The sequence below is a fragment of the Neodiprion fabricii genome, chromosome 3 (assembly GCF_021155785.1).
Source record: "Neodiprion fabricii isolate iyNeoFabr1 chromosome 3, iyNeoFabr1.1, whole genome shotgun sequence".
Lineage (NCBI taxonomy): Eukaryota > Metazoa > Arthropoda > Insecta > Hymenoptera > Diprionidae > Neodiprion > Neodiprion fabricii.
The window spans coordinates 12,204,879-12,229,806 of NC_060241.1; the positions used below are offsets into that span (position 1 = coordinate 12,204,879).

The window sequence follows — 24,928 nt, forward strand, 5'->3', positions numbered from 1 at the left end:
AATAGAAAAAATTTCCTTCATAATTTGAGTTTTAAAACGTACTTGCGAAACGTCTCTTAGTAGTCATCAATATCCAAATATTAGACGATTACCATAAATATTAAAATAACGGATTTTCGATACGTTTTATCAACAAATTGAGATACGATTTATAAATGTTTGGTTTCAAACGTATAAAATTTGCATATGAACAACTATCGTAAGACGTCCACCAAAAACGTTTAATAAACCGAAATCACGGCGGACATTCTTCGCAATAAAATACGTAGGTGCTGCACGTTTATTCTACAGAATAAAACGTTCTTTTTTGACGAATTTCATACGCTTTATATACTGGCATTGTTTATTGGGTCTCCCACAATCCTTACAGTCATAACCCTATCATCTCATTCCCGTCCTTGTATTTCCATTCTGGCTCATGCCACTCGCTTTTTGTCGACTCTGCTACTTCTATCCCTCACCATCTTGCACACCTTACGCCCAATCTTCTGTACCTCATGGCATTCCTATTTCAACGTTCGACACAATCAAGACTTTTTGCAACATTCACCAATCTTACGTATAACTTTTCTCACCAATTGTAAACTACACACTCCGTTCAAAACTACTCCACAAATCATTCAACCAAATATATAGTTCATACCCCAAACACCCAAACGGTTATTCTACCCTATATATTGGTGAGTCTTGGTGAGCGGTCATAGAAAAGTATAACGTATATTTTCGTTAACGTTTCGGCCCGGATATGGGCCCTCCTCAGAACAATTAATTTTTTTATTTGACTGTCAAGAACAAAAATTTTTTCCAGTAAGACATAAATTATTACGGATGTAATATTATCGAAAGTTGTTGTCTATTGTAGGTTAGTGAGAACATATCATATATCTGTTATGATTAAAAAGTAATAGAACGTAAAAAGTAATTTACCTTTTATAAGACAGAGGATTAAGACACTGGTCAGAATCATAAAATACTATTTGGAGAGCGAAGGTTCTTTAAATAGGATGACGGTGAACGTTGTAGACTTCTCAAATTGTTAAAAATGTGGGTGTAGAAGATATGAAAGTAAGTAATTAAAAAAACTATGTATATTCACAGTGTGTGAGTCAAAATATTAAAAAGGTTAAAAGAAGGGGCTTATGATAGTTAAAATAGTTTAATCGATGTCGAAACAATGGTAATAGTATCGATATGACCCTATTCTCTATGTCTATGATTTATTGCTGATACACAGCAACTCTAAAATCAAAACAGATTGGTTCCACAAAAAAACTTGGTCTCAAAGATACTTGAATTTTAATTCCCACCACCCGATGTCCTACAAAATAGGTACCATCTTTACTCTTCTTAATGTTCTCTTCTGAAAACATGGGCTATATTCACCAGACAATAGACAATAACTTTCGATAGTATTACATCCATAATAATTTATGTCTTACTGAGGAGGGCCCATATCCGAGCCGAAACGTTAACGAAAATATACGTTATATTTTTCTATGACCGCTCACCAAGACTCATTAATATATTATCTACGAGGTCGAGAATTCTTACCCTTCATATTCTACCCTATCCTAAATTTTGGTTGTCTCCGGTCGTAAAGGCGAAAACGAACCCGTTTGTTACTCACCGCTCTGAAATAAACGACGTCCACGGACGTAACAAAACTAAAAAAAAGGAATTTTTGAAAAAATAGCGTTTTTTTTTTCAATAACTATAAATTTTTCAAAAAAATGGCGTTTTTTTTTAAATAGCTATAAATTCGACTTATCGGGACGTTTGTTTTTGTAAAATTTTCTTTTTTTTGATTTTTTGAATAGTATTACAGAAAATTTATTCAAACATATCTTCATCGTTTTTTTTTTAAATTTTTGGGAGAAATCGAAGATTTCTCGATAACTACCATTTTTGATTTTCTTTTCGTTATCATAACTTTGTCATTTTTTGCAAATCCTCAATTTTTTTTACAGTACTCTTTCTCTGATTTTTATTTTTTTGTCTAATCAAAATATTATATTTTTTTCGATTAGCCTCATTTCTCATAACAAACACCATTCTGCACATTTTTGAGGGTGTTCAAAGAACTTCTAAATTGGTGAAAAAAAAAAATTAAGGATTGAAAGTGATAATCATCGAAAAATTAGATTTTTCTCGAATATCAAGAAATAGGAGTGAGTAAATTTTTTTTCCAAAAACTACTATAACGTGGCATTTCTTCTTATTTATGCCCGCTACAAGGTGCTCCCTGAATCCTGGGCGCAACCCATAGTTATGGGTTTCAGGGATCGGGTCGCAAAGTAATTGTAGAAGAGCGCCAGAACTGGAGTCACGCATCCGAGCTTCTGAGAGGGACACAGTAGCGAATCGTGATCGAGATATCGCAGGTTTTTGTTTTTTTCTTCACTTTTTTTAAGTACACCGGCCACAGGCCAGCGGTCAACTCCGACGTCGAGGATATTTCGGCGAAGTAGAAGAGCGATAATCTCGCGGAAAAGATGTCGAGGCTGGGGCGGGGGAGCCAACGCAGATCCTTGCAGCGCGGGAATCCAAGGCGGACGCGATTTTTGCTGGCGGTCGGCGCACTGCCGCGTCCCCCGCTCACCCCACCGACACGGGATCAAGGCAGCCTCGAGAGCCCGTCTAGCGACGAGGGAGCACCACCCTGTCTGATCCCGGGACACCATAGAGCTGCGCGGAATACGACTTCGCGATCTAGCTTTAAGAGGGGAGACTGCTTTAGAGGCTTCACAAAACCGATTTTTTCAAGGATTTTTTTGGGAAGGAAAGAAATATCCGATTGAAACGAAACTGCCAGGTTTTATTTTTATATATTTTAGCAGTCTTCTTAAATTTTTTCATTAAGATATATGTCATATTATGCCTGGTACAAGCATTTCACCGAGGCGTCTCGAGTGTGCATTTGTCATGCGGCGGGAAAGGTGCAGGTCGCAATTTCCATCTGAAACAAAGAACCAAAAAAAATTTTTTCTTCTCAATAGTATGGCTTCTAGTTAAACCAAGAAAATTCAACAAAAAATGAAAAATTCAACAATTTTTCGCAAATTAAAAAAAAAATTCACTTTATATTGTTTAAAGAGTGTGTTAATCTTAACTTTCTTAAGGTTTTTTAGGTTCAACTAGAAGAGAATTTAATCCCGAGTACAATGCAATTTGTCTTGTTTCGATAGGACGTTTAGTTTTTTCCCTATCTTTCCCGCCAATTAGGAAAAATCGTAAAAATGAAAAACCGAGAAATCGTGCGTCAAAGTTTTCATATAAAAAAAATCGTAATTTTCTTGAACTCACCGCATTGATATGCTAGTTAGCGATTCCTGGTCCATAGAGTTGCCCTTCAGACTATTCAAAAAACTGGTTCAAAACTTCAAAAAACTGGTTCAGACTCTTCAAAGAACTGGTTAAAAACTTCAAAAAACCGCTCGTATACCTGCTCGATGCTTGCTCACTATTTCTTCTGTAACTCCGGAAATATTTCGAATTTTCGTCCGAAATTTTAGGGACACATTCTTGGATAGTTTGGGAAGACATTTATCCAAAAAAAAAAATAAATATATATTTTTTGAAGCCTTTAAAGCAGGCTCCCCCCTTAAGTTTTGCGCCGCGAAGCGACGACAGGTGCGCGCCAAGTTGTGCAATCTCGGAAATCGATAACGGATCGATTGTTACGCATTTTTGGGGTATGACGTCACGAAGGGAATAAGCTTAGCGAGGTCGGCGTTGCAGTCGATCGGCAATTCCAAGGCACTCTAGTTTTGGCGATCGTGGAACATAGTCGCGAGGTTGATAACAGCAACGAGTTCATCTGTGTAAGAGTTTTGCGAGAACCACCATGGCAACACCGAAGAATCATGAGGGAGTTGGGGAGGTCGTTCACTGGATGTGGAGTGGTAAGCGCTGTTAAAATTCTCGCGAAAGAATTTCGAGAGCCAGTTAATAACGGCTTGCCGAGGAACGGATAGCCATCTAGGATTCGCGTTATCGAAAGTACTCGAGATTCTTTGGCCGATACCTTTGCTTGGTGACCGTAGACTAAGTTGCGCGTGATAAAGTAGAGCCAATTTTGAGTGATCGAGAAGGTTGAGTAGAGCCACGGGTTTGAGTCGAGGTACTATTGGTTCAAATTGGGTGCAACCAAATTCCGTTGCACGGGGTAACGTCGAGTTAGTTGGGGAAATGTCACTTCTCGTGTAGGTCGCGAATCTTCAAAAGGGGAGCGTTCAAAGTCGCGAATCGCGTTGAGACGTCGCGGGGAAAGGTGAACTCGGATGCGTTGCGACAAACTGTAGCAGAGTAGAATTAAGAAAATATGAGTTAAGGTGATAATTAAGATTGCGACTAACGCGGCCAGTACGGCCAGATATATTTTTTTTTTTATCCCGCCCTTGAGCACATTAGTCGAGGTGGCGATTAGCGCAATACCGTAGAGGACGATTGCGGTCAGCGCGTCAGGTCAGATTCTGTTTTTGGTTTTTGTTTGCGCGTTTATTATTCAAGAAAGTGACCAGCGCCCGTAGCCTTAAGGTTCTTCTAGAGTTAATGTTTTCTTTTGCTGTTGTTTGATTTCGAATCGCGAGTAGCAAATATTGAGATATATTTTTTTTTATTGTTAGATCTAAGCAGCTGGTCCTGAATCGCGAAGAGAGAATTTAGAATTATTCTTTTCCTTACTTTGTATTATCGTTGTCTTGAAATATGTTGTTTTATTTTATTTTAGTTCTGTGAAATAACGTGTTGATGTTGAGTATCTCGCGCTCTCTTTCCCCAAAAATTACCCCTTCCCTCTCCGTGGTACTGTGCTACCGAGCATAGCTGCGAGGTGTAGCGCATTAATGATTTCTAGGCGTGTTAATTACGCCGGGCGCCCATCAACATTTCGGAATATTGTTTTTAGATCCAGGGTACATCGTGGACGCCAAATTATTGTGCACGCGGTGAGTTCTTTGTCATTTTCTCCGAGTGATCGAGGTACGGGAAAAATCTACGTCACACTACATTCAAAAATGAGAAAAATAAAAAAAAAAGTTGTTTTTCGGTTCATTGTTGGACAAATGACGGGCATTTAAAACAATACACCTAATGAATTTGAACTCAAACCCGTCACAATAAAATCTTCTACTATCTGATTCGTCAAAATTATCACTAATTATTGTTTCAAATCGAAGAAGCACTCTGAAAGTGTTTTTCAAGATTTTTTATCAATCTGAAAGTCTAAATTAAAACAAAACACTAGTTACTGTTTCGGAAAATTACAACTAGCGACATGTTTACCACTTTTGATCTTTGTTTTAATTTTGTTCTCCAAATTTGGAAGTACTCTGAATACTCTCAAAAATTTTCAGAATGGTGCTGAGAAATAAGGCTCGATAAACAAAAATTTTTTTCGATTGGAGAAAAAAAATAGAAATCAAAACAACATGACTCTGAAAAAATTTGAGGATTTGTAGAAAATGACATCATATGTTTGATATAATAAAAAGAACAAGAAAATCATAAATGATAATCATGGAGAAATATTCGATTTTTTCTCAAATTCAAAAAATTTCCATGACGATAGGTTTGAATAGTTTTGTTGTATTTTTTTTTCAAAAAGTACATTTAAAAACAAAAATTCGTAAAAAAAAACATCCCGATGAGTCAATTTTTACAAAGTTATAGCCATTACAAAAAAAAGGCATTTTTTCAAAAATTTACAACTTTTTTTCAATGAGTAAAAAAATTTTTTAGAATTCTGAGAAACATTTTTCATAGGGTAGAACAGGATAAAAAAACTTTCTGCCAAATAGAAAGGGGTCGGGTTCAGAGGTGGTCGATTTGGCGTGGAATACCCCATGTGTATAAAGGGTCAAGTGTTGAATCCCTGATTCCTAAATGGATGTATATTGTGACGTGGATTTTTCTTGCTCCTCGATCACTCAGAGAAAATGACCGAGAACTTACCGCGTGCACAATAAATCGGAGTCCGCGAAGTATCCTGGACCTAAAACGAGATCGCGAAATTTGTTGGGCGCCTGGCGTGATCAACACGCCTCGAAATCGGTAATGCGATATACCGCGACCATATACTCGGCAGCTCAGTACCGCGGAGAGGGGAGGGGTAATTTTTGGGTAGAGAGAGGTACGAAACACGTACGCTAACACGTTATTTTACCTAGTTAATATAAAATTCCAATGATATATGTAAGCTTTGTGCGTATGACCCGGGATACTCTGGCTACACGGAGGGTAGAGAGAGGCGGAGAAATAGGAATCCTTCAGGAGCTTTGACTCAAGACATGAAATAATCTAATAAATTGGTAACTGATAAAAGTTAGTAAAGTAAACTATGGGCTTAGAAACTAAGTCACAATATATGAATAATTGAGAGTGTTGAAATTTTGAAGGAGTAAAAGAGATCTGTGAAGCAATAGCTTTGATTGTTGATTCTCTTATTTCTAGGTTAGTACGACACGCGCTCACTTGGTGAATATGGTAATTAGGTAATTAAATGAATAAATCTTTTCTTTCTAGACGAATCTAATCGTGCGGCTTCTACTGATTAATATCCATCCTTACATATATTTCTAGCCAGCGATAATACAAAACAAAAGAAATAATACTTCAAAGTCGCTCTTTGCGATTCAAAATTACATACTTAGGTTTAACCAAAAAAAAAAAAACACAAAAAAAAATTTATAGATCTAGAAGACCGCTATTGCCTACGTGCGTTAGTCGCTGCCTTAATAATAAACCCTAACGCACAAAAACCAACAACAAAATTTTAACCCGATGCGCTGCCCGCGATCGTCCTCTACTAACTACGACGCTAATCGTCACTTAACAATAAACCGCTAGACAAAAACATAACCGAGATCATAATCGACGCGCTAACCGCGATCGTTAATAAATCTAGATAATTTCTTATTCCTACGTGCGCTAGTCGCCACCTTACTGATAAACAATAATTTATAAACTAAACCAACAGAACGTGACTCGACGCGCTAATCGCGACCAAATTAATCAATCTAGGAAGCTTTTCTTTTCGTGCTTGTGTGTCGCGTATTATGACGCATCCGAGCTCCGGTCGTAGTCGCTATTTCCAAAAAGGTTCGCAACCCGTCCCGCTAAACCGAGCGTTTACGCACGATGATACGCGACCTACACGAGCGGTGACACTTTTTACATGCGCATACTCGACGAGACCCTGTGCAGCGAAATTTGGCTACACTCAATTTCAAACCCAAAGTGTCCCTACTAGAAACCGTGACTCTACTTGAGACTTTACAGGGATCAAATTGACTCTACGCGTTATCGCGAAAACTCAGGCTACGGTCATCCACAAGGAGATCGGCAAACAAACTTCGAGTGCGACTCTAACTCAATAAGAGTAGTACAGCAAGGGGGGTTCTACACGCAGATTCCTGTTACCGACACTTACCGACCGAGCCGCTCCGCGCAGCTCAGACTCAAACCCTTTTCCGCAATGACGTCACAGTCTGCCGTACCGGCTTGAGGTCAAAACCGTGCAACCTTACCGACAGTTGTATCGATCGAGGGTCAAAATCATGCTGTTTTACCGACAATCTTACCGACCCCGTGCCACCTTACCGACAGTTATATCGATCGAGGGTCAAAATCGTGCTGTTTTACCGACAATCTTACCGACCGAAGGTCTGTAGTGCTCGCCTGCCAACGGTAGAGGGCGCAGCGGGGGCGAGAACTTTTTTACCGTCCCGCATTCTTCTCCCACGATAGGACTGCTGATGCGTAACATGAACCACTCCGAATTCCTTTCCCACGGTAGGACTGCTGACGTGTAACATCAACCACCTCACATTCCTTTCCCACCTTATCAACCACGTGACATTCCAAAATTAATGGTTCCGAGAATTGTTTTTCACTTACTCGGATGTCGGTTTGATATCCAAGGTCGACCGATAGTCGCGGTACATTTAAAGCCATGGATCTGCGGTGTCGGGTTACTATCGCTCTTGGAATGCCAAAAGGTGCGCGCGCATACACAAACTTTGATATCAGCCCCGTGACATTCCTTACCCTCCATCAAATTATGTGGTGGGGGTACGTTATATAAGCGAAAAGTGAAAACTTCATCGCCAGTCTGAAGCTGTTCTTGCAATTGAGAAGTGCTCTGGAACAACGTGAGTTGAAGAAACGACTAGAACTGCTCCTCAAGAATATTGGAGAAGTAAAACATCTGCTGAAAATCAGATCCGACCTCAATCAACTCACAAGAGATTTCGAGCACCTGCAACTGGACCGTAACGACAATGGACTTTTCAAAATTGAACGAAGTCGCTCGTCTGGAGACATTTCTGCCGTTGAAAAAGCTCTCGGACCTCGAAGTCTACTTCGAATACCGGGTCAGTGGCATTCGTCGGGTTAAAACGAAATTTGGAGACAAAATCGTTCTGGACTTGGATGACGCTTTCACGATTTTTCTGCCCAACCGACTGAACAAAGCCCTCCACGAAAATGAAGATTTGTTCCAGAAGGTGACGACAGCCAGTGATGAGATACGGCTGCATCTACGCTATCTTGGCGGACCGTACAGTCAACTTGAATTTGTATACGTATAATATTCAAATATCCAATGTTCTGTGTAAGTCTTACGTTCAATAAACAAGAAAAAAGATTTAAATTATGAATATTTTTTCATTTATCCATCTTGTATACCTTTAATCCTACGTACCTTGTAATTGAATCTAGAATTAAGTCTCAAAATCTAAGAAAATGCTACTCCGAACACCACTAAGCAACTGTAAGATATGTGATGTACGAATGTGTACGAATGTGTGTATCTATAACGATAGCACAGAATGTGAGAAGGCAGGCAATAAAAGCAGTCGGTTCTAATCCGTAACAGAGTATAGTCTTCATCATTTACCTCTTCCTCGCATACACAATAACTGGCGACGAGGATAAAAGCATTGTTCTGGAAACTTCGTCGGCATATGACGAAATAAAACCAAATTAAAGTGTTGGAATGCTGATTGAAATAAAAGGGACTGCATGGATCCAGAATTTAACAAAAGTCCAATTGCAAAAGTTGTGTGAACTAAATAATATTGATGGTGAAGACGATAATATTAATGAGTTACGAAGAAAATTTCGAGAATTTGTGAAAGAAAAGATTGAGTGTGGCCAGCAAAAATTAATACGGATAGCAGATATAGTGGATAAAAAAACGTTCGAAATAGTTGATCCAGATAGTATAAATGAACAATTAAACAAAAGCATAATGGAACGTAGTGCAAATTTGGATTTTGATATTACGAAAAATGATTGGGAAATGTTTTGTGATCGACTAGAGCAGTATTTCATTGCAAACAAAATAACAAATGCTGAAGAAAAAAGAGCAATTTTGTTGAGTAAAGTGAATGCAGAGACGTACGAAGAGATCGCAAAAATATGTAAGCCCGTTAAGCCTAAGGACAAAACCTATGAAGAAATTATAAAAAAGGTAAAAGATTATTTGAAACCGCCAGCATCATACCTTGTATATAGATATGAATTCAGACTCAGGAAGCAGTCAGACGGCGAGGGTATAAAAGAATACGTCACAGCGCTGAAGGTTATGACAGACAAATGTAAATTTACGAACGAAGACGAGCAAGTACTCGATCAAATGATTTGTGGCTTAAGAAGTAAAGCAATAACGGCGGAATTATTAAAACTAGACAAACCCGATCTGGAAACAGCATTAAAAAAAGCTATGGCATCAGAGGCAGCTAGTAAAGGCGCAGAAAAATTGCAAGAAACAAATACGGAAATTCAAGAGGTACACATGCTAAGTCGTGGAAAGTTTTGGCGAAAGCAACATGAGGGAGATCATAGACAGGGACAACGTACATGGACTAGAAGGTGAAGAACATTCGGCCGGGCTCGAGGAACGGCGCGAGCACAACAATTACCGGGAGGCTCTGCTTGTTACCGTTGCGGGGATGCAAGACACTTCGTGAAGGATTGTATGTATAGCGAAAATGTAGTATGCCATACGTGCGGTGATAAAGGTCACACTGCTAGAGTTTGTACACATAGAGCCGGAAAAAAAGATGCAGAACAAAAGCCGCGAGTAGGTTACGTAAGTGAATGTGGTAGTAGTAGTAGCTCCGATGGTGAAATGTCGCGAGAGTTGAGCCACATGTATATTGATAATAAAAGAAGTCTGTACAGTCTGTATGTACCCGGAAAAACTAGAGTCGAGCCTCAATATGTAACGGTCGAAATAAATAAATCTAAAATTAAAATGGAAATAGATTTGGGCGCGGAACCAGCTATAATTCCAAAAGAAATTATAAAGAAATGTTTTCCGAAAGAAACAATATATGAGCCAGATATAGAATTTAGGAACCATGATAATACCGTCAATAAGCCTGCAGGAATGTTCAAAGGTGTAACTGTGAGTCTGAACAATAAGATAATTAAAGCTGATTTATATGTAACTGAATCGTCCGGGCCGCCGATAATAGGCAGAGCGTGGCTCAAAGCACTAGGATTATGGCCATTATTTAAAGACCTAGATCTGCATATAGTTAAAAATAAAATTGATGGTAATGACAGGCTAAATAAAATCTTAGAAAAACATGCTAAATTTTTTGAAAATTCTAAAGGATCGTTCAATAGGGCCAAGATCAGGTTAGAATTAAAGGAAGATGCTAAACCGATATATGAGTTAGCGCGATCTGTACCTTTCGCTTTAAAGGATAAAATAGAGAAAGAATTAGATAGATTGGTAGAAGAGAAAATATTGGAACCAGTAGAAATGAGCGAATGGGCTACCCCGATCGTGCCGATACTAAAACCGAATGGAGATGTTCGACTTTGTGGAGCTTTCAATGTAACTATTAACCCTTTATTAAAAACAATTCGCTATGCACCACCGAACTTCGATCATGCTATGGCTCGATTAATAACAAAAAATATTAATAATAAAAATAAGAAGCGGTATTCAAAAATTGATCTAAAAGAAGCCTTTTTACAAGTTCCCGTTGAGGAAAATTCGCAAAACTTATTAACTATCAATACTCATAAGGGCTTGTATATGATGTATGGTATATCATCGGGACCTGGGTATTTTCAAAAGCAAATGGAGGAAGTTTTGAAAAATATAAACGGAGTCGCGGTGGTAGCAGACGACGTAGTGGTAACGGGAAGTGATGATGAGGAACATTTGCGAAATTTAGATATAGTATTAACGAGTTTAGAAGAATGCGGTTTGAAAGGACGAGTAAACAAATGCGAATTTTTCAAAGATGAAGTTAATTATTTAGGATATAAGTTACGGGATGACACTATTACAGTAAATGAAGAAAAGTATAGAGCAATAGTTGATATGAAAGAACCGGAAAATCACAAAGAATTACAGTTATTATTAGGTAAAATCAATTATTATGGCAGGTTATTTGAAGATCGTGCTAAAATTCTAGCACCATTATATAATTGCAGTAATTCGAGAATTTTTGAGTGGGATCAAAATTGCAAAGAAGCGTTTAAAAGAGCGAAAATAGAATTAAAAAGAGTGCTTGTAAACTACAATCCATCTTTACCATTAAAATTAACATGTGATGCGTCCCCAAAAGGGCTGGGTGCGTATATCAGCCAGCCTTATGAAGACGGCGATAGACCAATAGCGTTTGCATCAACGAGGTTGACAGCCGCGCAAGAAAATTACTCGCAAATTGATAAAGAAGCAGCTGCGATAATATTTGGAGAAACTAAGTTTTATGATTATTTATTCGGACGTAAATTTCTTTTAAAAACGGATAATAAACCGTTATCTAGGATCTTTTCTCCTGAAAAGGGTATACCAAAAATGGCTACGAGTAGATTGCAAAATTGGAGTTACTTCCTATCGGCATTTGATTATGAAATAGAGTACATTAGTACAAGAGATAATATTGTGGCTGATACTTTATCGAGATTACCGATAAATTATGTAGAAAATAATGATGTTTTAGAAACTGAAAGCCGATTTACGTATTTACACTATGTATATTCAACAAACATAACATGTTTAAATTTCAAAGCAGTAGCACGCGAAACTGCTAAAAACGAGACTCTATCCATCGTGAAGCGGATGGTAATAGAAGGATGGCCTGACTGTAGTCTTAAAAGTTGGCCTAATGAGTTGCAATCATATGCACTGCGTAAAGACGAAATTCACGTCGAAAAAGAATGTTTAATGTGGGGACAGAGAGTTATCGTCCCACCTAAATTAAGAGAAAAGGTAATCGAAAAATTGCACGAAAGTCACTTTGGGATAGTTAAAATGAAGAGTTTGGCAAGGTCGGTGGTTTGGTGGCCTAATATAGATAAAAATTTAGAAGATAAATCTAAATATTGCAAATGGTGTGTAGAATCTAAAGACAATCTAATTAGAATGGAATTAACTCCATGGCCATGGCCAAGCCAACCTTGGCAAAGACTTCATGCAGACTTTGCGGGGCCATATTTGGGGCAAACTTACCTTTTAGTCATCGATGCCTATTCTAAGTGGCCTGAAATTTTCATTATGAAAAATATATCAGCAGAAGCAACGATAGAAAAATTCCGAGAAATGTTTACAACGCATGGGCTACCGAACCATATTGTAACTGATTCAGGAACGCAGTTTACGAGCGACGAATACAAAAAATTTCTCAAGCAATTAGGAATAAAACAAGATTTTTCAGCGCCGAAACACCCAGCGACAAATGGAGCTGCGGAAAATCTTGTAAAAACATTTAAGCGTAAACTCAAAGCGATTGTACAAAGCTCGAAAGTAGATGTGAGAACTGCTATACAAATGTTTTTATTCTCATACAGAACAACAAAACATGCAACAACGAATGAAACTCCGGCCAACTTGTTGTTTAAAAGAGAACTGAAAACTCCTTTGTTATTATTACGGCCAGAAACAAGATATCACGTTGAATCAAAGCAATATATGCAAAAAAAGCACTTCAAAGGTAGTAGAAAAGAAAACTTTGAAGAAGGTGACGTAATAATGGCAAAGGATTTTCGAAAACATCACCCGAAAATGTCGGAAGCCAAAATTGTTAGGAAATCACCTCCAAGAAACTGTATAATAAAATTTAAGGAAGGAGGAGAGAAAGAGCACAAAAGACATTTCGATCAAATACGACATTGGCGGGAAAGCGAAAATGATCGAAGTAAAATAGATGTTAGTACTAATGTGCGAGATAATGTAAGCAGCGAAAATTCGGCGATAGTTTTAAGAAAATCAACTAGATTAAAGCGAAATGTAACACCATACGATGCTACGCATTATTTGTAAAGGTATAAAGTCTATCAACTTTGATAATTGAATAAAACGGGGAAGGGTGTAAGATATGTGATGTACGAATGTGTACGAATGTGTGTATCTATAACGATAGCACAGAATGTGAGAAGGCAGGCAATAAAAGCAGTCGGTTCTAATCCGTAACAGAGTATAGTCTTGATCATTTACCTCTTCCTCGCATACACAATAGCAACGATGGTGGGTTTCGAGCTGCGTCATGTAATGTAAACTCCACGATGAGTATTTGGACGGGTTCAGACCGGAGTGCAAGGTCGGCCGATAGCCGCGGTACAGAGCCAAGGATCTGTGGTGTTGGGTTACTATCGCTCTAGGAATGCAAAACATAACTCGGTTTGAGTACAGCTCGGTCAAGGATGGAGAGCAAGGTCTAATCTTACATAAGCTTCGTATTGAAAAAAATTCTCTCTTAAGAGCTAAGGTGAAGGTATAAAATTATTTCATGAATATTCTTTAAAGAAACAGTTTTATTGAGTACAATTTTTAGAGTACGGTTGACAATTACTTCACAAAAATAGTACAATAATTCTATTCAACAGTATCATGACCAGGGTGATATATTCGCCAGGAATGCGGGACCGTTCTTGTAGACGCTTCTGCGCAGTCACACAAATCGTACAGCCTCGCCATCCGGACAGTACGATGATTTTGTAGCCAATTCTGAAGTATGCAAACGTTTCGTGCTGCACAGATTGCGTTGGGTATTGTGTGAAGGCCGCATCTCAGAGACACAGCTGAAGTTTTTTTCAGGGTTTCAAGCGACGGGCAGTCAAAGTCCAACATATCGATGATTTGAACTTTCGGAACGATTTTGAGCAACCAATCTCGTTTTTCTTCTCCTTTTACGTACACGGTTTGAGCTTTGCACAGCCTGTCTTGAATAGTCCGCTCAACTTCCTCAAAAGGTATGGTTCCACAGCTCCAACGTAAGCCGTGAAAATCGCGTTCTAACCAAGAATTTTGGATTTTGTATTTGACGTCCAGTAAATTCCATTTGTAAGGTGGCTTGAAGAAAAACACTGATGGAGATGCTTCCGAGTAGATTTGAATTATAGCCAATTCTTTTAATGTGAAGGTGTTGTTGAAAGGTCTACGAAAGCCTTGTATGTCAACGATAAGCTCCATCTTTGAACTGTGCGAGATGGTGGGAACGGGTCAGCTTTTATACCAACTTTTTCACCCCACCACTGAGCGGGTTGTATTCGACAATACGATCGTGAACGATCAAGCAGTACGCCGATGTTTCAGCGGGAAAGTTGGCTTTAGCTTCAAATTCAAGACGGATGTCGACGGGTCCGTACTTCAAAGATTCGTTTTGTTTCGAACAGTCGATAACGAATAAGGGGACGTCTCGAAGGAATTCACTCTTTGTCAGCAACGGTTCGGGGTTCTTGTCGTAGTAGGTAGCTTGGAAGTTTGCGTACATCTCGTACAGGAGCGCGTACAGATTACGACTCATGTTGAGGTTCAGGTTACCGTACGGATAAGATTGAGAGTTTAAAAATAGCTTGACGTCCGTGATATTGCAATGATCGAAATGACTTGCGTTCTTGCCGGTCTTGTTCTTTCTACTTGTTTGGAAACTCAAAATGACGTACCGAGGTTTTTCAAGCTGAGTGGAAGTTTTCACAGTCCAAACGTGTTTCCATGTTGTGGGAAGTAAGGGATATTCGTACAATTCCCAACTGCGGAAGCTCATCGAAACAGGCGGATCTCTCTGAATGAAATTTAGTAGGTCAACTTTTTTCTGATCCGCGAGTTTCAAATACGGTATTAGCCATTTCACTGCATTGATCGTGATTTTGAATTCCTCCTCCTGAGTCTGCATAATTGTGTTGACGTCAGTTTTTGATCTCGTCAAAATTAACTCATGTTTAGCGTTGACAACGATCTCGCGGTAGTCTTCAGCGAAACCCAATATCATGCTGAGCGGTATCAGTACGTCAAAGTTACCATCGGCATCGGTTAATTTTTTCTTCTCTTCTAAATCAAGCCATCCAGCGTTCTCCATCAGCCAAGTCTGACCAGGGTGCAGGGAAGCGTAACCCTTCATGAGACTTGTCAAGCCAACGTTCTTGCTTCTATCAACCTCAACTGCGTTAATTTCGTAGCGAATTTCTTCAAACATATGACAGATGGCGTTGTTTACGAGCTGTGTGTTCACAGTAGCTGTACCATCAGGTTTGAGGAGTCGTCCGTGGATATGTACCGAACTTTTGCTCGGTAATATGCATAAATCCTGATGCTGAACGGTGATTCGAACTTCATCGCTGTTGTTGAAAGTTGACGAGGCGTAAGGTTTGTTAGAGTGAATCTCGTAATGCGCAACGGATTCGTCAAAGACGACTGGTGTTTGAATGCTCAAGATTTCCTCATCTATGGCACGTAGCAGATGATAAAAAAGCAAAATCGGATTTTTATTTGTCGGAAATTCCTCTTCCAAAAGGTGTCAGTTTCAGACCCAGAGCTATCAGGAACTCCACGTTTCGAGGTGTTAGCGGTTCGGGAATCGAACGACGACTGACTTGATCGGGGCAAGTCGACTTACTGATATACCTACTCTTTGACTGTCTGTTATATACAATTCCCATCGTTTATTGCAATTTGATGTGTAGTCTCACAGTAATAACTTCTCCACGGAAATTAACCAGGTCTCCGTCTTGATCCACTAACCGGAGCTGAACGTGATCTATGGTCTTGACGGTGATCGGAAGGTAAATGACGTGCGACGGTACTTCCACGATCTTATATCCTGGTGGGACGGTCGGGAAAAACTCGTGAATAGTGTGTACTTTGTGTCCATTGACGTAGGCGCCTGTTGTAATGCTACACTCGACTCGCAACGCGTTGACCTTGAGTATAGTTACAGGCACGTCCGATTCGTGAGTTTCATCAACCTCCAATACACGTGGTGTAAATCCCAAAAGTTGAGCAATGGAATCATTCGGCTCAAAGTTAATTGTGTGATTGCATGTGATTTCGCTGCGTAATGTATTATTGTTGGGTTTGATGGCGAGCCTGATATCTGTATTTCTTAGCACGTTTTGAAGATACTTCCCTATGTCCTCGATCTCGTAGCTGCCGGTAGGTATGGTGATCACTTTGTCAGCTACGTAAATTTTATTGTGACCGACATCAACGTTGGGAATCGAATTAAAGGTTAACAATTCTACCAAGCCAAGAGCATAACTTTCATCACGAGCAAGTTCGATCGGTGGGAAATATTGTGCCTCGAGTATCGAAGAGGTTCCCGAAATCGTTAACGTTAACGAATCATCCGTGACTGCGAGTGGTAGACTGACTTTGACGAATCACGCACCATGTTTATATAGCTCACCACTTAGAAATTTCAGACACAAGTTTCCGCATTCAAATGTATCATAATCCTGGTACCTCTTATGATTGTATTTGACGCTACCAACGCCGAGGTATTTTATGAGGTCCGAGGGTGGTTGAAGGTTGCCGAAACTGTCAAAGTAATCGATATTATTGTCGCGTTTCTTGTACGCAACCCAGTGTGTTCCCGGACCGTCTTTGTCGTCAAGGTTGATTATAGCTGACTCGTTTTTGCGTGGACCGTTTTCGGGCATTTCGTTTCGCATGAAAACACCGCGGAAATGCGGAACCCTCAAGATTTTTGCATATTTTAACAAGTCACAATCAGTCAACGCTCGACGTGGTAGCGTCGCATCTAGTTTTTTGTAAGATGGAGACCAAGACCTGTTTTGTACGGTTTCATATGAAGGCCTTTGCCCAACGCGATAGCTTCCATAGTTTTGTTGTGTCGTTTGCTTTCCTCCAATTCTCGTTTAGCCGCGCTCGCATTGTTCACAGCTTTTGCTATACCTGCCGCACCACCGGCTAACGCACCCGTAGCGCTGAGACCGGCAAAAATAGGAATCAGAAACGGTAGAAAACCACCGACTTTCGAAGGTACCGGTAGGACGCGAGGTGTTCGCACTTTACATTTACCACCCGCTTTTTTAACGGCGATCTCAGCGCCCTTCAGCGCAGATTCGATAGCTACTTTTGCATCGTTGCTTGGAACCATAGAACGTTTTGCAGCATTTACAATTTTTCTCAAGGTCACATTTTTTGACTTTCGCATTCCCATTCCGAGTTTTGATTTTACTTTCATTGTATTAGCTACTGCCCAAGCGGCTGCCTTCTCACCCAAATTTGCGTCCTTTGCGAGAACCCGTTTCCAAGCTTTCTCAGCCAACACCCTATCAGCCTCGTTTCCAACCTCAAGGTTCTCACGATTTTTCGAATACGCTATATCGTGTTCCTTACACGCTGCATCGAGAGGGTTGATACCGGAATCGCTTCTCGCGAGTCTTTTCGTCAACTTCGTACCGGTACCGCAGTATTGGTAACCGGGAACATGCAACTCGATCGGAAGTTTGTTGATGATTCTATTCACCAGACCCTTGCCACGATGTTGCCGCCTGCTGCTGCTTCGTTTACCTCTGTACGCGATCATGTTGGTGCGTTGACTGAAGAAAAGTGCTTTAAAACGGGGTATTTATAGCAAATCCGATCAGTCATGTCCGAGATGCGGTTTGAGAAACAACCTAACAAGCTTCCCGTGATGAATTTTGACAAACTTTTGGAGCAAAATGTCGAAAAGCACAAACGGCACGGTGAATTACTCCCGAACAGTGTACGTGCGATATTCTGTGGACCGTCGAATTGTGGTAAAACTAATGCGTTGCTCACACTTATAACCCATCCCAACGGACTCAGATTTGAAAATATCTACATCTACTCGAAATCTCTCAACCAACCTAAATACCAATTGTTGAAGCAATTGCTGGACCATGTTGAGAATACGGAGTATTTTGCGTTTATCAAGCGTGAGCAAGTGATTCCACCGGAAGAAGCACGGCCCAACTCAATAATCATATTTGACGATGTAGCGTGCGAGAAGCAGGACAATATTAGAGCCTACTTTTGCATGGGTAGACATCACGACGTTGACTGTTTCTATCTCTGTCAGACGTACGCGCGTATTTCCAAACATCTTGTGCGCGACAATGTAAACTTATTCGTGTTATTCAAACAAGACGATATGAACCTGAGCACGTATACAACGACCATGTGAACACCAATATGTCTTAGACAGAGTTTAAAAGTGTGTGCTCTGCATGCTGGAACGGTGAGAAGTACGGGTTTCTGGTGATCGACAAAGACAGTGAGCTCAACGAAGGACGATACAGGAGGGGATTTGATTATTTTGTCAGCCTGGAAAGGAATAAAATCTACCGTTTTCGAGCGAGAGACGCAGTAGCGTTGCAGACTCAGTTGCGTCAACATGCAGAGCTCTGAAATTTCCAAGCAAAAAGATGTCCTACATCAGATCGCTCAAGCAAGTGCTGCGATCCGTCGAAAACACAGATTGCCCAAGTCGGGCAGGGAATCTACGACTCAGAAATTGAGTGACGTTTTCAAACCAGTAGTGACTCCGTTGCAAGAACTGGTGAATGTTACAAAAGATACCAAACCTGTCAAACAAGAGGTGGAAGAAATTAAAGAAGAAATAAAGGAGATGAAAAATGAAACGAAAAATGAAACTGTCTCGGAAATGGACGATTCCTTTGCTTCGGCGGGGGATGAAACAGTCGTAGAAACACCGGTCGAGGACGAGTATTTTGCACTGATGAGAGATGCGAAGACAAAAGGCGAATTGGACGACGTGTACGGTGTACGCAACCTCTCAAACGGACTAATGATCGGTGATTCGTTGATATCTTTTGAGAGTGACTACGTTCGTATTGGCGACACGCGTTACCCGAAAACGAAGGGTTTGCTGGAACTTTTGTTCAAAAAGAAGCCTGACGGTTCTTCTGTGAGCGCCGGAGATCGGGAAAATTTTAAAAACATAATCCTCGCAACGAACGCGCATAAGAAGTATTACTCATCCGATGGAGCTGTTCGAAACGATAACAGTTACAAATTTAGAAATGTCATTGCCGAATTAATGGATTATTCCCCATCACCTCGCCGAAAGGGTAAAGGTCTACTTCCGCAAGCTATGATCACTCGACAAGGTGTTGAAACGGAATACGTCTTCTGGGATGATCCAAACGAGTTGGTGGAGCGTCTTCGTTTACTCCTGGCATCTCAGGCAGCGGGAAATCCGAGTCACAATAACGAAATAATCTCCATTATCGAAGAGCTACGCGAAGCAGGAATCATTTATTGAGCAGCTCCCGTCGTTTGTGCATTCATTACCGAGATGAGCGTCGACGTGTTTGGACGTCAGCTGAATAAAAACACGACCGCGAGCACTCGCGGTCCTCCGGTTGTCGGGTTTCAAATAACAGCGTACGGGCATTACGATATACGGAACAAGAGACTGTGCAACGTCGCAGATCCCGCAGAGCCGAACAATGCTGTAACTTTAAAAACCTTGAGACGAAAATTCAGCGTGCTGCAAAAACAAATCGACAACCTCGATCAAATGATCAAAGCTTTGGAGATCACCGCGAAGAAAGCCGTAGATACCTTCTACACAGACTTTAAAACAGACAGAGACTTGTCGATTCGAAACGCGGAAATCATTTCCAAATTGGACACCAGACTAATAGCGTTGGAATATGAACGAGGAAAAGCAAGCACTGGTGACGGAACTGCATAAGCCTGCACGCCGGAATTACCCGCGTCGACGTGTAGACGATCGCGGCATCGACGAGACCTGGCAGGCGGATCTTGTTGATATGACGTCGTACGCTGGACAAAACAAAGGTTACAAGTACATGCTCACAGTCATTGATATCTTTTCAAAGTATGCGTGGGCTGTACCGATAAAGAGCAAGTCTGGAGATGATGTTACGAAGGCAATGGAATCTGTGCTTGTCCAAGGACGGGTACCGAAAAATTTACACGTCGACAGAGGAACGGAATTTTACAACTCGAAATTCGAATCGCTTATGACACGTTACGGAATCAAACTTCATTCCACGTACAGTAATTTGAAGGCTTCGATCTGCGAACGTTTCAATCGCACGCTAAAAGGTAAAATGTGGACACGGTTCAGCATGCAAGGAAGCTACAAGTGGCGCGATATCTTATCCGATTTGGTTTCGGCTTACAACAACGTCAAACACCGAACCATAAGAATGAAACCGTCGGATGTCACCGTTGCAAACGAGAGGCTGTTGTTACGTCAGGCGTACGGAGGGCTTCGAGCGATACCTACCGTATCGGCAAAGTTCAAATCCGGCGACAAAGTTCGAATCAGCAAATTCAAAAATGTCTTCGAGAAAGGTTACACTCCCAATTGGACGACTGAAATATTCACGATAAGTCGAGTGGAAAATACTCATCCTGTGACGTACAAGCTCAAAGACTACCGAGATCAACCCATCGCTGGTGGTTTCTACGAACAAGAGCTCTTCAAGGTTAAGCATCCGGATATCTATCTGGTGGAGAAGGTGCTCAAGAAGCGTGGAAGAAAAATATACGTTAAATGGTTAGGTTTTGACAATACACACAACAGTTGGATAAACGAATAAATGAATTTTTTGTAAAAACGTATGTCCCTCTTTATTTTATATCCGACACACAACAAGTATGCGTCTTTATTTTTTAGACAATAGACAGACATGGTACAGTTATAAATCACAAAGCTTAGGCTTGTAGCCCCACGGAAGCGTGTCGGTTGTATTTTGAAACACGATCCGCTTGTCGTCATTCCAGCTCAGTGCTACTTTCTGCTGTTCTACGGTGTATACCTCGTGCTTTCGACTCAATATCAAATGCTGATTTGAGGATAGATTTTCACGTTTCAACGCACAGACCAAATAATCGTTGAAGGTTATTTTTCTTAACGCTGATCCTCTGACACCTTTGGCACGTTTGGTGTCTTTTTCATCTCCCAAGACTCAGAATACGTACAACTTAGCTCTTAATCCTACAAATTCTGACACGATTTTCCCGTTATTTTCGTGTTTCATCAAGCCAAGAACTTTTTTGTTTGCTCGAGATATTCCGTAAACGTTGTCGAGCGGATAATCAGAAGTATCGAATTTGTGCAAGTCCTCCTCAATGTGTTTGTATATGTCGGGGACGGTAAAATTGTAAATCAAACTGTCGGTATCCGTGTACATTAATTTTGCTCGGTTGCCGAATTTCTGCTTAATGTAATTGTAACGAAAATCGTAGATATATGTTTTAGCCAGATCCATGATGGAGAAACCTGCGTACAATGGTTTATTCAACTTGACTTTCGTCTTACTCATTTCAACGATAATTATATCTTTGTCGAAAACGGTGCAGCTGTGAAAATTGGGTTTGGCTATGGTAGCTCTAGCACCGTATCTTCCATCCCATTTCGTGATCAGCCTGACATCTCTATACTTCCTAACATTTTCCATAGTTTTGCCAAAAACTGCGTTGTTCATTAGCTTGTGAAAATTTTTCTCAAATTCGTTGTCGTATTTTTTTCGCAAATCGGTATTTAAATCTATATATTTTTTCAGCCACCGGGTTTGCCTGAATTTGAGAACTCTATGAATTTTGAGTAATTTCAAGCCCAATTGTAAGCATTGTTTCAAAACGCGGTAGTGAACAACGTAGTTTTCTTGGAAAACAGCGTGGGTGTCAATTTCGGTTGCTTACTATTCGAGATCGGAGGTATGTAGTGCTCCGGACACAGTGGTAAATCCTTATGAATTTCATGCAGTTCCTCAGGATATTCCAAATCAACCTCCAGTATGTAACCAAACTCCGCGTCGTCCGAAATGGTAAGAACGTCGCATTGTCCGAAGTCTGATAACCATTCGAAGGAACTGTATGGCAGAGCAAAGCTCATAGCAGCACCGTACAAATTATTAACGTCAAAGTACATGAGATAAGATTCTTCGACCTTAGGATCGAATTCCTCTCCCATATATCTATTGTTGGCCTTTGCGTATCTGTTCGAACACTGTGACACACCACCACGAATACCCTTTTCGATAAACATCACCATGTCTATGTCGGTGAGAAGCTCGAGTTCAATGCCTGTACATTTTATTATTGCATCAAACGACAGACCGGGCGCTGTGTAGTAATGTAACGGGTCCAGTTTGTACATCGTCTAACAGCTCTGTCGAAAGTTTTGAAAAACGTCGGCTAGTAAAAACACGTCCGTCTGTAAATACAAGTCTGAATACTCTCCCAAAGTTTGAACGTTGAAAGTTTGCCAAACTTTACATGCAGGTGCATAGTCGTCGTCTGATATATCCCGATCATTTAATTTTGAGTAAAATTGTTGTTTGGATGGTAGCCGTGTGTCCTCGAGCTTCTCCCAACCGTCTATGTATTCGTACGGGTACACTCCTTTTCTGGTCAATAACTGGAATTTATCTGAGCGATGATAAAATTTTCGTGTGATTGATTTCTGATCATCACCGAGATACGTTGCTAATTTCTCAAGACTACTGGGCATGAAGCGGTACGAATCTACGAATCTAAACTTTATATCTGTCCCCTCGACGTATTTTGTAAATGAAATGTACTTTTCTCTGTTCACGGGTAGAAGCTCAGTTGTGCCCTCGAACGATGTAGCCAGTGCTTTGATCAGGAAATGTGAATCGTAACCCGACAGATTGTGGAATATCACTGGGATAATGTGCGAATTTTGGTAATTTAGATTGCAACCTCGGTGAGCAGCACCACGGTACTTTCCCGTGAAATGGCAGTGATCACGATGTTTCACGTCTGCGAGTGTAAACGGTTTTTCACAAATGTGACACACTGTCGTTTAATAAAATTCGTTGATTTGATTGAAATTTAGTGGTTCCATGGGTACAACAGTCTTGTAGTATCCCTCTAACGAATGTGCCAATTCCGCTAACTCGTTTACAAACCATTGAACGCAAGTCTCTCCACGATTAATTTTGAATTTTGAAAGCGAATCGTCAAACGCACAATGTAGATAGTAAGCTATACTATACGGAAGATGCTTCTGATGAATAGTTCTATTTTCCCCAAAACTTTCATGTGTGGGTTGCAGTAAACATTCGAGATCCGCGTAAATACAGAATGGAACGGTTTCTTTGTGCTTAAAATTTTTGAATTTGAGTATTTTTTCCTCATCTGTAGGTAGAATAACTTTGGTTTTGTTTAAATTCATGCAATCAGCTCGGTGCTTCAACAAACATCTTTCGAAATCAAAATGAGACAGACATCTATCGCACAACCAAGTATGACATTTATGCTTAGAAATTTGAGATCTTGTTAATCGAGACAGATTTCGAATACAAGTAAAATGGAAGATTCTATTTTTTTCATAATTTACCATATCATCATCATCATCGTCATCGTCAGTGGTTTCAGTTTCTATCGCCAAAAGATGAATTATAGGTTTATCAGACTCATTCTGACTCAGGTGAATCGGTACTATTTCACTTTTTTTCCGATCACCTTGGTCTATACCGTAAATGTTAATTGAAAGGCCGTTAAGCTTCTCAAATTTTGGAATGGTGTTTTTGTCTAGAGACATAGGAAACTTTATACCATCATACCGTAGCACTGAGCTGAAATGTGGGTACGAGCTGGTCGCGTTAGGATGGTTGTTGTCGGCTGGGAACAGAGCTGCGGTGACCGACCAAAGAAAGCAGTAAGAGTCGTTGTTTCTGATGTTTACTACAGCCTTCTTATCACTGATATGCTTAGGTAACGGGGTGTATGTGAAGACACCGCCTCGTAGTGGCACGTACTTGTTGATATTCACAGTCAAATTGATTATTTCGGTCAGCGACCAGCCCGGATCCTTTTCCTGGAAATCTTCCACCTTTTTCAACAAACGCTCCGTCGCGTTTTCGATGAATCATTCGTTGATATCCGTTGTCTGGAGGATGATTTCATTTCTCGTATTAAAAAATTTGATCTCTTCCACCGTGCGATCAACTCTTCTGAGTTCAAATTTACAAGCCAGGATAACGTTGGCTTTCAAGCTCCTGTCTTTCTTCAGAGCGTTTTTCAATCTCGTCACAGCTAGTACCTTTGCGTCTTCTAGAAATGTCTCCACATCTTCATGCTTCAAATTGACGATGGATCCAGTTCGAATTCTCCTCCCGAAAGCTGATTCCAAATCTTCCCACCGTACTCGATCGCTTCTTCGCCGGCTTCGTAATCCGTCACCCACTTTCTGCAATTGTTGAAATTTGACTGTCAACGATTTCAGAATTCCGATTGTAGTCAAAATTCTTGTCTTCTCCCCGATCGTTGAGGCGTTGTTGCGTAAGATTCTATTCAAAAGCCTGATATTTTGGGTTCCGAGTCGAATCCATTTTGCAATTTCTGCCGGCGACGATTTTTCCGATAAAATCTTGAACGCCGATTCCATAATATCGATCAATCTCAAACACTTCGCGGATTCCATCTTGAGCTCTTTCCTCACGTATGCTTGACAGGTTGTGACGTAATGATCGTTTGCAGTGATGAGCGTCCTTTTTATAGGGCAGCTGTATGGATGCGCGCGCACCTTTTGGCATTCCAAGAGCGATAGTAACCCGACACCGCAGATCCATGGCTTTGAATGTACCGCGACTATCGGTCGACCTTGGATATCAAACCGACATCCGAGTAAGTGAAAAACAATTCTCGGAACCATTAATTTTGGAATGT

General features: G+C 40.4%; 1 protein-coding gene across 1 annotated transcript in view; it reads left to right on the forward strand.

The window, feature by feature from the left end:
* LOC124178533 (glutamate receptor ionotropic, NMDA 2B) overlaps positions 1–24,928 on the forward strand; it is a 2,057,245-nt gene that overhangs the window by 950,809 nt on the left and 1,081,508 nt on the right. The window lies entirely within an intron of this gene.